The sequence below is a fragment of the Camelus dromedarius genome, chromosome 7, assembly GCF_036321535.1.
Source record: "Camelus dromedarius isolate mCamDro1 chromosome 7, mCamDro1.pat, whole genome shotgun sequence".
Classification (NCBI taxonomy): Eukaryota; Metazoa; Chordata; class Mammalia; order Artiodactyla; family Camelidae; genus Camelus; species Camelus dromedarius.
This window is the reverse complement of record NC_087442.1, coordinates 66944580-66958003: the sequence shown is the minus strand read 5'-3', so window position 1 is coordinate 66958003 and position 13424 is coordinate 66944580. Positions and strand designations below refer to the sequence as shown.

Here is a 13424-nt window from a genome sequence, read left to right as displayed (position 1 = left end):
CCAAGTTGTGACATCCAATATGTTTCCATACACTGCCGAATTACACAATTACCCTCTTCCCCTACTGACAATCACTAATTCAGAGCAAGGCATAATTAGGGCCAACATAAGGAGGAGTTCTTAGAAATGAAACAGAGAGGCTGGAAGGAGGAGGGTGTAAAGAAGAGAGTCATCTGTCACTGGAGTTACTGAAACAAAAGCTGGTCTGTTATTGAGGAGACTGAAGCAGCAGATTAGTATTTGATTAATTAATAGCTATTAATTAATTTACATAATTATGTATAAGTATATATGGTATACAAATATAACAATATAATTATTAATAATTACTAATAATTGTATAAATATTGCATTTAAGGGCATTTCTTAATTTTGTAATTATATGTCAATCAAGCAAAATACTCAACTATTAGGATGATTGTTTATAAAGGAAGCATTGAAAACATGAAGCTAAGTAAATAAAAGGCTCTTTTCCATCAGGATGAATTTGAAGAAGTCCAATCGATCATTACTTCATTTGATTTAGTAGTATTTTTGTGAATTTGGTGAATCAAGCATCTCAATTATGTACTTACTACAACTAGGGCACTCATAAAATCATTTTTCATCAGAAAATATGCACTGATTAAACATATGTATTTTAAGTGCAGCAAGTACACTATTGTAATCACTAGTAACACCACTAGGTAATGTGAAGCAGAGAGAAGGCAAAAATAACATGCACAAAGAGTAGACATCTTATGAGTCCCTGAGACATCTCTAAGCAAATGAGGAGATGTCAAGTTCGTACATAAAACAGGTATAAGTAGAGGGCCTCAGAATCAGTTGATAACGTAAGTACTAAGAGACCAGAGGGAATAACAGAATGAGGGAGGAATGGAGGTGAACAGGAAAAAGAGTTTTAGGTCCACGTACACAGAAAACGTGCCTTTGAAGTGTCCTGGGAAAGATGCTTTCTCAGAGTCTGCTGGATCATACTGCACATTCTTTCCTAAAGGAGAGAACATAGTGTTTCTTCCACCTGGAACGCACTGTCCCTTAGCCATCTGTAGCCTTGCCAAATTCTTCTCTCCTTCGGTTCTCAGCTCAAACCCTAATTCTTTTGAGAAATCTTTCGCAAGCTCCTGATACATAAACACACATCTCATTACTGTCTTAGTAAATATAACTCTTCCTTTGCATATCTAGTCTCCCACTTAACTTGAAGCTACCTGAGTCTGGGAACCACACATTTTTGTCTTTGTGTTGAGGACACCTAGAATAATGCCTCTACGAGGTTGAGAGTAAATGCTTTTTTTGAATGAATTGAGAGAATTAACAGAATGATAACCTGCCCTATGTCCAGAAGGCTGGAAACCCCTAAATGAATCTTGGGTTGCAGTTCACAACTATAATCTTCCTATTCTAGATCAATCTGGATGTTCATAAATGAAAAAGTAGCATTTCCCTACAACAGAAAACTGTTTGATACAAAAGACAGACGATGTCACAAAGTGAGGACATGAGACTGAAGCCCCCCCACCCTCCTCAGCTCTACTGCCTACGCGAGGGCGACAAAAGATGCCTTGATCTGAGAGCAGCTCTAAGGGCTGCACTCAGTTTGTCCTTAGACTGAATAGTCCAGAGACAACTACCCAAGGCTCAATGCAGCTGGGCACCCAGGACCATTTCCAATTAGGTTAGAGCCCTGTCCTCACCCTACTCAAGCTCTCTGCATTCTCAACACAGAAAGAATAGGCAGAGTGCTGACTATGCCAGATGTCTTGCCCGTAGCTAACACAAGAGAAAGAAACACCATTCCATCCTTAAGAAAAGCAGAGTGACAGCATTAGAAATCCATCTACCAATCTATATTCAGTGTCTCTCTATCGCTAGAAATGTAAAAATGATAGTTGCATTTAATGAGTTTAATATTGCAAATACAATCATCATAGCACAGATACAACTATACATTTTTAGCATGCCTTCTTGAAAAATTTCAGCTCAGTGATTAAAACTCTGGGTGCAGACTGGGGCTTACTTAATCCTTCATTGCTTCTTTCCTCATGTCTAAGACCGAAATAGTAATAGTACCTCTTTTACTGGGTTATTGTGAGAGTTAAATGAGAAAATCTATGAAAAACAGTTTAAAAAAATAGTGTTTCACACATAATGAGAATTAAACATTTTAGATTTTAGCAGATATTATGTTAGCTTTTTTGGTAACTTTCAACACCTCCAGTCCAAGAGGAACAGTTCCAAGAGCAACTGAGGCTCATAAAAGTCAAGTACCAAGTTCAAGTTTCTACCACTTCAAGTAGTGGAGTCAACCTTAGCATCCAGATAGCCTGCCCCCCTCACTGCTCTCCTGATCCCTGCCCTCCCTGGGTCTAAGCCTCAGAAAAACCTGACTCAGAAGTTATCTCAGAAAGAATCTTTTTATTTATTTCCTTCCCAGAACTTTTCATTCTAAAGCAATCTCACAAAGCTGATGTTTTGAAAACTCTCTCCACTGCTCCCCCTTCTCCTCCTCCAAAAAAGGGCAAGGCTGTTCAAACACTATCACAGGGAGGGAGGCAAGAGAAAGGCAATTTAAAAATGCTTTTGTTAACACTGTTTCATTGTAGAAATTTCTTTCCAGGGGTAATTATCTAAGATGCACTATTTTTTTCCTTTGCTTTGGAGTTAATTTATTCCTTAATTAATTCCCCTTCTGTCATGTGTTTACTTGGAAAGTACTCATGAAAAACAAGAGGTTACCATCAGGACTACTGTCCACAGGGCAACAGAATGGCCAACGGCTGAGAACCAGCTTCTGTGGTGGTCAGGTGTCCATGATGGAGGTCATGAGATGAAAATCAAGGAATACACATTCCTGAGAAATCAGCAAGTGTTTTATAATATGACTATAGATTAATCGGTAAGCTCATTAACATAGGACTCCTGACACTTTTAGTTCAACCTAAGATGTGATGTTGCTTTAACACCACAAAGTTCACTTTCCAAAACACCATTAAATATATGCCTTTTTAGTGAATCAATATATACAGGGCTCAGTGTTTCAATATGGAAAGAGCCAACACTTAGCAGTTTATAATAATGAAAGTCCACTGATTTAATGTAGAACTGCTTTTACTGGTCTATGAAAAATGCCATTGAAAACTTACAGAGTATTTTTCCAATTAGTGGACTTTGAAAATTTAAGACCAGTGTTCCAAAAACACCTGCAGTTAAACTCTAAGCAAACGCTGATACTCCAGGCGGTGGATCAGTGGGACTTTGAACACTAAAATTGTGGTGTCGCTATTTTTGACATCACCACCTGGTATATTATGGAAATCCCTCTGTTTCTAGTGACAAAGTGTTGATTCATGCCAGCTACTTGACTTTTACAATCCCACAGAGGGAATGTAGCACAGGGGAGAATACAAGAGGAGCAACGCCTTCAAAAATTATATTCCAAATATAGACCAGGCTTCCCTGCCAAGTGGCCAGAACAGCAAAGCATCTTGAGACATTTGCCATCACTTAATGGGGTTGAACTTGCAGGGCGCACAACCCAGCAACTAGCTGGTCCCTCCCAGGCCCTGCATCTCCAATTTGGGCAGCTGCCATTAGGTTCACAATGAGGCCTCGTAGAATACAAACCAGGCAATTAAGCTCTCCCAGTGTGGAAAACAGATGTCACTGAACACCTCATCTATAATTCGTTTAGAATTTTTCTACTAAAAAAAAAAAAGTAACTTTCCAGCAAAATAAAAACTACACATATGCATTAAGCATATATTACTGATGTTGCCACAATAGTTTTAAGGAATATCATGCACACCAGATTTTAAGAAATGTAATAAAGGAAAAAAAAAGAAATGCAACAATAAATATACATTAGTGACATCCCGTGAATTTCAGCTGTTATCAAAGTCTACTTAACTGACTCTCAGTTTTTATTTCTACATGGAAGAAAGTCTTTATATTACTTTTTTTCTGAGATGCTTCCAGGAATTTAAAAGTTCTTCAGCTGTTGTAGTCTCCAACAGTGAAAATTATTTATGACCTGCTTCTTTCCAAGAAGGACTCAAGATAACCTGTAATGACACAAACAGGAAAACAAATTAAGACACGAGGACTTAAGTCATTACTACCAACCAAATAAATGCTTTTATGTGGACTCAAATTTTTCTTTAAACCTCCAATCTTGACCTTTCTATTATTAGCTTATTCATCGTTATGGAGATTACAAGGTCCCTGGCTTTCAAAGAGTCACAGCCTGAGTCAGAATGAGTCTGCTGTCCATCTGATCACCCTTCCCTGACTCCTGCTTTTCAAGTTGGATGTCATCCACTGTAGTCTTTTTGGAACATAACCTTGGTCAGGTCATTCCTTTCATTTAAAATTTTTTTTATTTAGTTTTTTTTCCCTGCAGTATAGTTGATTTACAATGCTGTGTTAGTTGCTGATGTACAGATAGTAATTCAGTTATGCAAATATGTGTATATTCGTTTTCATACTCTTTATCAGTATAGGTTATTACAAGATAGTGAATATAAGTCCCTGTGCTATACAGTAGGTCCTTGTTGTTTATCTATTTTATATACAGTAGTTAGTATCTGCAAATCCAAAACTCCTAATTTATCCCTCCCTCCTCCTTTCTGCCTGGTAACTGTAAGTTTGTTTTCTATGTCTGTGAGTCTGTTTTGTAAATAAGTTCATTTGCGTCCTTTAAGATTCCACATACATGTGATATGATATGGTATTTGTCTTTATCTGACTTAGTTCACTTTGTATGGTCATCTCTAGATCCACCCATGTTGCTGCAAATGGCAATGTCTTTTCATTTCTTAAGGAATAAAATCCAAACTCTTTAGCATAGTGTATAAAATACTTACCAGTCCAGCCACAGTGGCTCTATCCTTCCTCACCCTACTAATCCCTAGAGGGTACTGGGTACGCTGATAATATTGAACCATATGATACAATTACAGCAAATGTGCCTTTTACCATCTCCATCTTTGTGTTCTTCCTTCTGCCTGAAAACTTTCTTTCCCTTTCTCTGCCTGGTCAACTTTCACTTGGTCTTCAAGATCAAGTATAAATGTTACCTCTATATGGGAGCCTGCCATGATTTACCTGAAGTTGTTCCTTCACCTGTGTTTTTGTGCATGTAGCTGTATCTCAAAATTTTATCCTTGGCATGTTTCTTTGTGTCCCACCAGGGTAGTAGCGGTACAATACTCATCTTAGAAAAACCTACATTTGCAAAGAGTGCCTTGTAAAATTGGCATCGATCCAAGTTTGCTGAATGAATGATTGCTGGATTAGCCAGTCTCATCTTCTCTATCATTTTTTGAACATTTACCATGTGCCAGCCAGTGAGTTAAGTGTTTCACACGTGTTGTCATTTAATCCTTACACAACTTCACAAACCGGAGACTATTATTATTATTCCTTTTTTACAGAAGAGGAAACTGAAGTTTAAGAATTAAAATAGCTTGCCCAAATTTCACAGCTAGTGAGAGAAGGAGCTGGTATTCCAATGTTGGCCTGTTTGATTCCAATACTATGCACTGAACAGCTATACGACTTGCTTTTGTAACTGACAGCTCTGTTGAAGTAATGAACAGTCAACAGGAAAACCATGCATAATATGGTTCTGTTTGCTACAAACAATGTGGTATATAACTCTTGCCCTAAATTATTGCCAAAGGACCTTAGAAGTAAATGATAATTTTTTTTTAAAATTAGGCTACAGCCCTCAGCGCTCTCCCAGGGCATACTCAACAGTTTTTGGACTTTGGTTAGCAATCAAAATGGACAGGAATGCCTTCTTTACTGATAAGACTATAGTTATCATACTTCATCCAAGTGACTTCAGGGGCCACAGGAAAATATGGATTAGTTTAACTTGTGCTGTTAAATCCTCAAGAGACATTGTCAAAAATCAATATCCAAGGCACTAAAGGGTGTGTTTTTGGCAAGTCTGTTGGTATCAAGTCATTCTTGGAATCATCCTTTCTCAGGTGTTGCTGGCAAACACTAACGCACACTGGACCAGCTATGCCAGAGACCTTTTGATCTTATTGTCAGGGACTGCAACTCAAACCAATTCAGACCCATGACTTCTCTTGAAAATTAACTTACGGCAGAAAAGGGGAGTAAAGAGCAGGGGAAGACTGATTCAGTGGGCAAAACACCTTCTTGTTCCTTTTCTAAGTACTGGCTAAGTCTAGTTGGAAACAAAGTTATTCCTGAGACTCTGATCTGTTAGTAAGGGAGCAAGACAGACCCTTGCTGAATGTGGAGTGGCACTGTCACGACAAGAAACCTGACATGTCTTAGAAGGCCGGTCTCCTGGAAAAAAAAAATGTGATTCAAGGGATCCTATGTGGTTAGCATAGCATCTCAGCCTTAGTGATGAGTGACGAAAATGTCACAATGGGTGATCTTGCTATTCAGAAACTCCTTAGTCACAAATGAAGAAGATGAAAGTTATCTATCTGGATTGCAAACCACAGGTGTTGCATGTGATGATTTCAGGAGGGGGGAGGGATAGAAATCAGGGTTAACTCAAGCCATTTATGAAAATGTCTGCCATGATTAAGGAGTCCTTTGTCTGGAATGTCTGTGTAAAATCATCATGACTGAGTCATGTTAATGGGAATGACAATATACATCTTTGAATAGAGTGTTCTTTGGGCTCCTGGCATGTAAGAATCAGTGACTTTGGCAGATTAAACAGTGTAGGCATTTGCCACACTCTATTATATGATTTCCTAAATCCAGCTTAATCTCTGGCCTTCACACATGGGTTCCAGTCGGCTGTTTCCATGCAAAACAGTCCCAGATGAGCTGCAGGTAGTGTGGTCCAAAAAAAAAAAAAAAGTGACTAATCCTTTCTGCAATGACAATATGATTGGTACCCTTTATGAGCGGATAACTCATGGGATGTGAACAGCTTGAATTCCTCAGGCAGTTTCTCAACTGTACCCCACCTCCAGTTCCAGTTTAAAATACAAGCCGATCTGGGATGGTGTACAGTGAATAATGGCATGTGATCAATCCGAATAGGAGAGTCACTGAGGTCTCTTACCATTACAACGTTTAAAATTTGCCTCATGTAATAACCTGGCTTAGGAGGCAGCAGATGGTTCAAAATTCAGCACTCCATGGTACTCCTCCAGGCTTATAAATAATCACTTAATTAAAAGAATGAAACAAAGCATTCAGCACTGCATGTCTGATAAAAACAAAAGTGTAGGCTTATTCTTAGAAAACAGCCCCAAAGAGATATGTGAACAGCACCAAATGCAAAGGCAAATCCATCGAGGTTATTATCAAGTCTCCTAATTCCCAGGACAGCGGCAATGGCTTACTTTTTCACATGTATACAGTCCCACTTTTTAGATAGCACTTTTCTTGGCAAGTAATCATCTGATGCCTCTTTATATCTGGAATTTTTATAGCTAAGCCGAGGTCCACTAAAAACCAGCTATTGTTGTCCCTTTAAAGCATCAGCACAGTCTCAGAAGCCAAAAACGACAGAAGTGCTGGAAAGCATCTTCACCGTGGACAATTACTTTGGTGGGAAATGTGTTTCTCCTAGACTCTAACTTGTAGAGTTCTTTCTGTCTTCTGCTGAAGAAACAAAATATTTGGCATTGTGTCACCACAGAAGGTACAAAGATCATGTTTGAAATGGGGACACCGTGGATATACTGAACAGGGAGAGTGACCACAGGATGTGGCGGCTCATAGGCAACTCTGAAATTTCCAATTTGTATTCCCTTTTTCCACATCATCAAAGAATAGACTGCCCGAGCTCATTCCCATAGTTCATACACTTTTCTTCCCATGATCAGAGAGCATCACTGAAATGAAGCAAGACACCTGGAATTCTAAAAAGAAAGCGTCCTCGTGACTTGCTAAAAAACATCAGAAGTCAAACGCCCTAATAAAAATGGTCTTGAACTCAAAATTGCCAACAGTGAATAAGGATGGTCTGGATGCCCATAGAAGCAACACTCCACAATCAGCTATTGATTATGGAAAAGACATTCCCAAGAAAGAATAAGATATGAACAACTGATGTGACTCTGAGTGTTTGGCTGCTTATATATCTTATACATAATGCCTTTGTCTCCAGAAAAACCTTATCTGGCCAGTAGACCTTAGTTTGGGTTCATCTGATGAAGTTTTCCTTTAGGTATAAGTTTATAGACTCCTACGTGAGGTTTATGTCATTTGAGGACTAAGGCTCCATGGATAAGGCCCTGACTTGTTTTCCTTAAGACAAAAAGGCAGTTTTCTAGCCTAAAGAGGCTTGATGCAATGGCCAGATCCAGTTGCCATGACACTGACTTCCTGTTGTATACTCCTAGTTAGTTACATAGAGATAATTTGGAACAATTGGTTTTAGCAGTATGAAAACATATAAACTGCCTGTCTATATGTCATCTCATTTTGGTGAAAACTTGACAGTTTAGCAAAGGACCCACACTGCACAGAATATTGTTTTATAGGTAATATTTGAGAGGAGCTTTAGTTTGCTTTCCTGGTAGGGAGCTAGTATTTTGTTTTTGTTGTTGTTGTTGTTGTTTTTCCACAGAAACCTATCCTTATAATTAGAGCAGCTTACATGGAAGAGCAACAAACTATCAATTCATTCATCAACTCATTTACTTGACAAACAGTATGGAGTATCTCTCTACCCTACAAGGCATCAAAGAAACAGAGATTAACAATGTACATTCCCTGTCCTTAAGAGGTTTCACTCCAGTAGAGGAATGAGTCAATGATCTAGAAATCACAATACACTTTGATTAGTGCCATGAGGGAACTACCTAGTGCCAGGAGGGACAAGGGCTCAGAAGATGGGCGAGCTCAGCCTGAAATGAGGTGTCAAGAAAGGTTTCTCCGAGAAGGGGCCTTGGAATGGATTCACTGAGCAGACAGGTGGTAAAGGTCATCATGAGCACAATGAACAACATGTACAAAGGCATGTAGATTTGAGAACACAGTGCATGGGACAAACTACATAGAGCTGTGTTCATTTGGAGGGAAAAATAATGGGAAAATGGTGGCAGACATTCAACAACATGTAACGCTGGTTTGTTGGACAACTATTACAGGCGAAGGCCATCCTAAGTAACTCCAGCTTACAGCTATGGAAATGGGAAAAACACAAAAATACTCATTTCAGATCATAGCATCTGCTGGAAAATGTAGTAGTAGCTGGCCAAGCCTAGCATCCAAAGCATTTCTCCTCGAGCCAAAAAAAAAAAAGAAAAAAAAGAAAGGAACATATGTGTGACTTGAGAGGTTACAATGAAAACATTGCAATACCTAGTTCTGGATAAATTCAAACCACCAGAAAGTGGCTACCCCAAAGAGTATGAACACTGAACATAAAACGATAGCACACACTGCACGCAGGACAGGCTTCTGTGAAAACTGCACGCAGCCTCCCAGGCCCTAGGAAGTCACAGTCTCTGCCATTAGGTCTTTGTGTTTCTCACATAAATCATAAAGCCAAACCTGATCACGATATTTATAGCCTGAAGCTTTCAAACTCCAAGTTGAAATTTCCCCTGGTTTCTTAGACAACTGTTCTTACCTTTGTAGAGGGTTAGCCAGTAAACAAATGTGTTTTGGAGCCACCTCAACGCATAGACCGACCAATGAAGAAGGATACATTTAATAACAAGGTATGATTTCTCATGGTCCTCCAATCAAGGAAGTAGTGCCTTCAGAAATGAAAAAAGACAGACACATTATAACTTGAAATATATCGCTGCTACATTGTAATAAGCGGAACCATAAATGGTAGAGGTTAAGAGTCTGAATTGCAGGATGGGTTGAAAAAGTGTGGGAAGTTGAGCATCGTTTAAAATTCCTGGGATCAAATCCTGGTTCTATTACCTGTGAGCTCTTCAGCAAGATCCCTAGCTGCTCTCTGCCTCAGTTCCTCAACCTGTAAAATGGGATAATAGTAGTATCGGCCTCATAAGATTGTTATGAGGATTAAAGGAGATAATATGTCTACAACAGTGGATCTAAATTCAAATCTAAAGAGAGTAAACCACTTCATTACCCCTCTTTGACTTTTGCTGCCCTTGGATTTCTGGTGGATTTTTGCAACACTGACCTTTGCATTTGTATCCTTATTTTTTCCTTGATTTTCTTATTCTTTCTGCACTTGTGTAATTTTAATTTAAATCCAGAGACATCCATCTCTTTATATATAGTATCACCTTATTGCCAGATAAGGAGACTAGCCCCTTGAAAAAATCAAGAGACTGGGCTCTAATCTTAGCCTTTTCACTTAATGGTTGTACAAATTTTGGAAAGTTGCTTCACTCTGTGTGCTTCAGTTTCCACACCTATAAAACTTAGATTATCTTTGTGGCTCCTTCTAGCACTAAAATATAATGATCTTGTAGTTTATTTCTATTTTTACCAAAGTCATTGATAAAAATGTAATCTCACTCAATCACCTCATACAGACTTTCCTCCAAACTGTTGTCTTTTGGTATATTGAACTTTTTCATCCAATTCCTATCATTTTCCCATTTTCACAACAATCCAAGTACTGTCACCAATACCTTGTTGAAGTCATGGTCCATGGCTACAACTCCTGCATAAATAGTTCAATTAATGTTCAAAGATTCTGGTGAAATTTATTCTTAGTTGAACCCATGCTGATTTCTAGTAGTTGTCTCATTCATTTCTAAGTGCTTGTGCACTCTTTATTGGAAAGTCTATTTTAGCAAATTACCAAAATATACCATGGTTATTGATTTATAATTATTCTTGATTTATAGCTCCTGAAGGTGCCCTTACTCCTTTCCTCTCTAACAATCTTACCATTATTGATTTCTCAGAGATTTTTACTGATTACACAAACTAATCTGTGATTTCCTCCAAAACTCAGAGCTAGAGGCAAACAATGGATTAAGGGCTTTTCTTTCAGTCTTCCCTCCTACCTGGGTGTGAGAGAACTTTTTCAAATATTTGGATCACCACTTCCAGGTTAGGGAATATTCTCACTAGGGAGAATCAGGAAGCAAGAAGGACTGGGTGGTGTATTTCTTGTACTCACCAGGAACCAACTCCCCCAACCAGCGATTCTCTCTCTTCACACCACATCTTCTCCTGGAATATAATTTAAAAACCGTAAGGACAACAAAACTCACTTAGCTCCATTTTCACATAGTTCTTGAGCCTCCCTAATTCTCACATGTTCATGCCAATCTTTTATGTCAACCACAGGGTTGCCCAAGGACCCAACAAACCTATAGCACTCATCCCTGGTACTCATTCTTGCCACACTTGAATGCCCCCACGCAGCCTAGAAACACAGTGCGTTCTTTGGGATCTTGTCTTTTCTGTCTTATTGAGACCATTACATATTTTCCGAGTTATTTTTTAATAAATAAGCTCTATACCTTTTCAGAGTTTCAAACCATGAGAAGTATTTCTCTACTTTTCAAACTTCTCTTCCTAAAGCATATATAGCTAGATCTTGTTTTTCCTTCCTCCACTCCTACTAATACTAGAATTGGGTAGCTTTCTTCCAAAAGCTTACATTATTTCCCCATCCTAAAATGGTTCTTCTTTTATTTTTAAAATGATGTCCAATGTAGGAGTCCCCCTATTTCTTCACGCTTTCAAAGAGGAAACCATATGGCCAGTAAAGCAAGTCAGGAATGTTTCAGATGCCCAGTTCTGAGGCAAATGAGACAGGAAACATCCAGCTGACAATTACTTGAATATCCCCCAATCCTAGTTTTAAGTTTTAGGTTAAAAAGAAAGCTCTTAATAGTAATTAGGTGAGCCATGATGTAAATCACAATATTGCTTCAGTTCCTGCCACTCACTCTTTCTACTTGGGTCTCTTTCTGTACTTCACACCTCAGATTCATAATCACACAGAAGAGGGCCGACAGCAGGTTACGGGAGGAGAGCCACGGTCCTGAAGGTCAAAAGACCTAGTTCTAAATCTTGATTTTGCCCCTACCTGCCAACCGTATGATTATGAACAAGTTTCTTCATCTAGCAGAACTCAGATTCTGCGTCTCTAAAGTGGAGATAATAATAGCCATCAAAAAAAGCCAGGTGTGACTATCAAAGGAGAAAATATACCTATAAATACCTGGTACAATAGTAACTGGTTTTACAACAGCATAAATGCATTTTGAAAACGCACAAACCAAACCACAAACTTTATTCTTCTTTAGAATTCAGGTTGGGGTGGGCAACGGAGGGAAAGGAAGGAAGATTTATAATTCACTGATTTGTGTGGCATTTGCTTTTTACATTAAGATTTTTACTCTTACAATCGAAGGAAACTAATTTTAAAATGAACAGTTCACCAGGCTAAGAGTATTTCACCACTCTGTTCTATCATTCATTCCCATTACACGTGTTTCTAACATAACTCTGAATGGCGTAACTTTGGCTGTATGATTGCTCCATGCTATTTAATACAGGTGATACAACTGAAATTATACTTCCTTCTTAGTGCTCCATTCTCATGTTTCAGCTCATTACACACACACACACACACACACACACACACACACACAGAGAGAGAGATAACTATCCTTAAAAGGATGGTAAGAGCTGCAGTTTTATTCTAACCCACTACCCTTCCAAACATGGTCCAGCTCATGGTACCCCTTCTTGAGAATCTTTCCCATATTGCCATTATTCTGCACCTCGTTCATTCCCTTGTGCAGTCCACCTTGTTTGTAAATTGTTCTCAGATATCCTGGAGCTGTGGACATGAAGCCACAGGACCCTATGAGTCAAAAGACAAGCACGTTTTTCTAAAGCAGCTTCTCACTACTCATACTCCTCCGGGAGAAGAAAGTTTTGGCAGGTTAGGACCCTTTCACTGTACTTCCTAGCTGCCTGAAAGCTGCGTCTTTCAGGTCCTTGCATTTTCTGCCTCCCTGACGGGTTCAGGTCCTGCTGAATAGAATTTTAAGATTAGAAAACTGTAACATTCAAAAGAGATGGCATCTCCAGTACTACCCAGAAACTCCATAATCAAGCTTAGCCTTTGCACAGACCAGTCTTATCACCAGTCCGCCAAGTGGTACTTACCTCCAGAAGAAGCCAGGTACTCAGTACAGAAGTAATGACAGGGCCGTCTCAATCAGGCTGAGTAAACAAGCAACACTTCCATGTTCAAATGAATCAGTAGAGGCAGTTTTGTTCACGGTTTATACTCCTGAGAAAAGAATAAATGGGATGCTTGCTAGCATCATTCACCCATCCACCCATCCACGCACCTCTACTCCCCCAAATTCATACATATTCAAAATATATATATATATATACACCAAAGCAAGAAAGATATGGGTCCTAAATTTGCATTATACTGCATGCTAAATGCCAGATTTTCTTGCTCTTCTATCTGTAGTGAAGCGAGAGGTATCAGGATT

The 13424-nt window shown here is 38.9% G+C and overlaps 1 protein-coding gene and 1 long non-coding RNA gene across 3 annotated transcripts in view; one reads left to right on the top strand and one right to left on the bottom strand.

Moving 5' to 3' along the window:
* The window catches only part of GRM3 (glutamate metabotropic receptor 3), a 207442-nt gene that overhangs the window by 124655 nt on the left and 69363 nt on the right, over nt 1-13424 (top strand). The gene's annotated exons all lie outside the window — the stretch shown is intronic.
* On the bottom strand, nt 9530-13254 carry LOC116153970 (uncharacterized). Its single transcript, XR_004137751.2, has 3 exons — nt 13084-13254; nt 11075-11127; nt 9530-9719 (listed from the first exon to the last, which is right to left on the bottom strand). It is a non-coding gene; the product is annotated as an uncharacterized LOC116153970 (long non-coding RNA).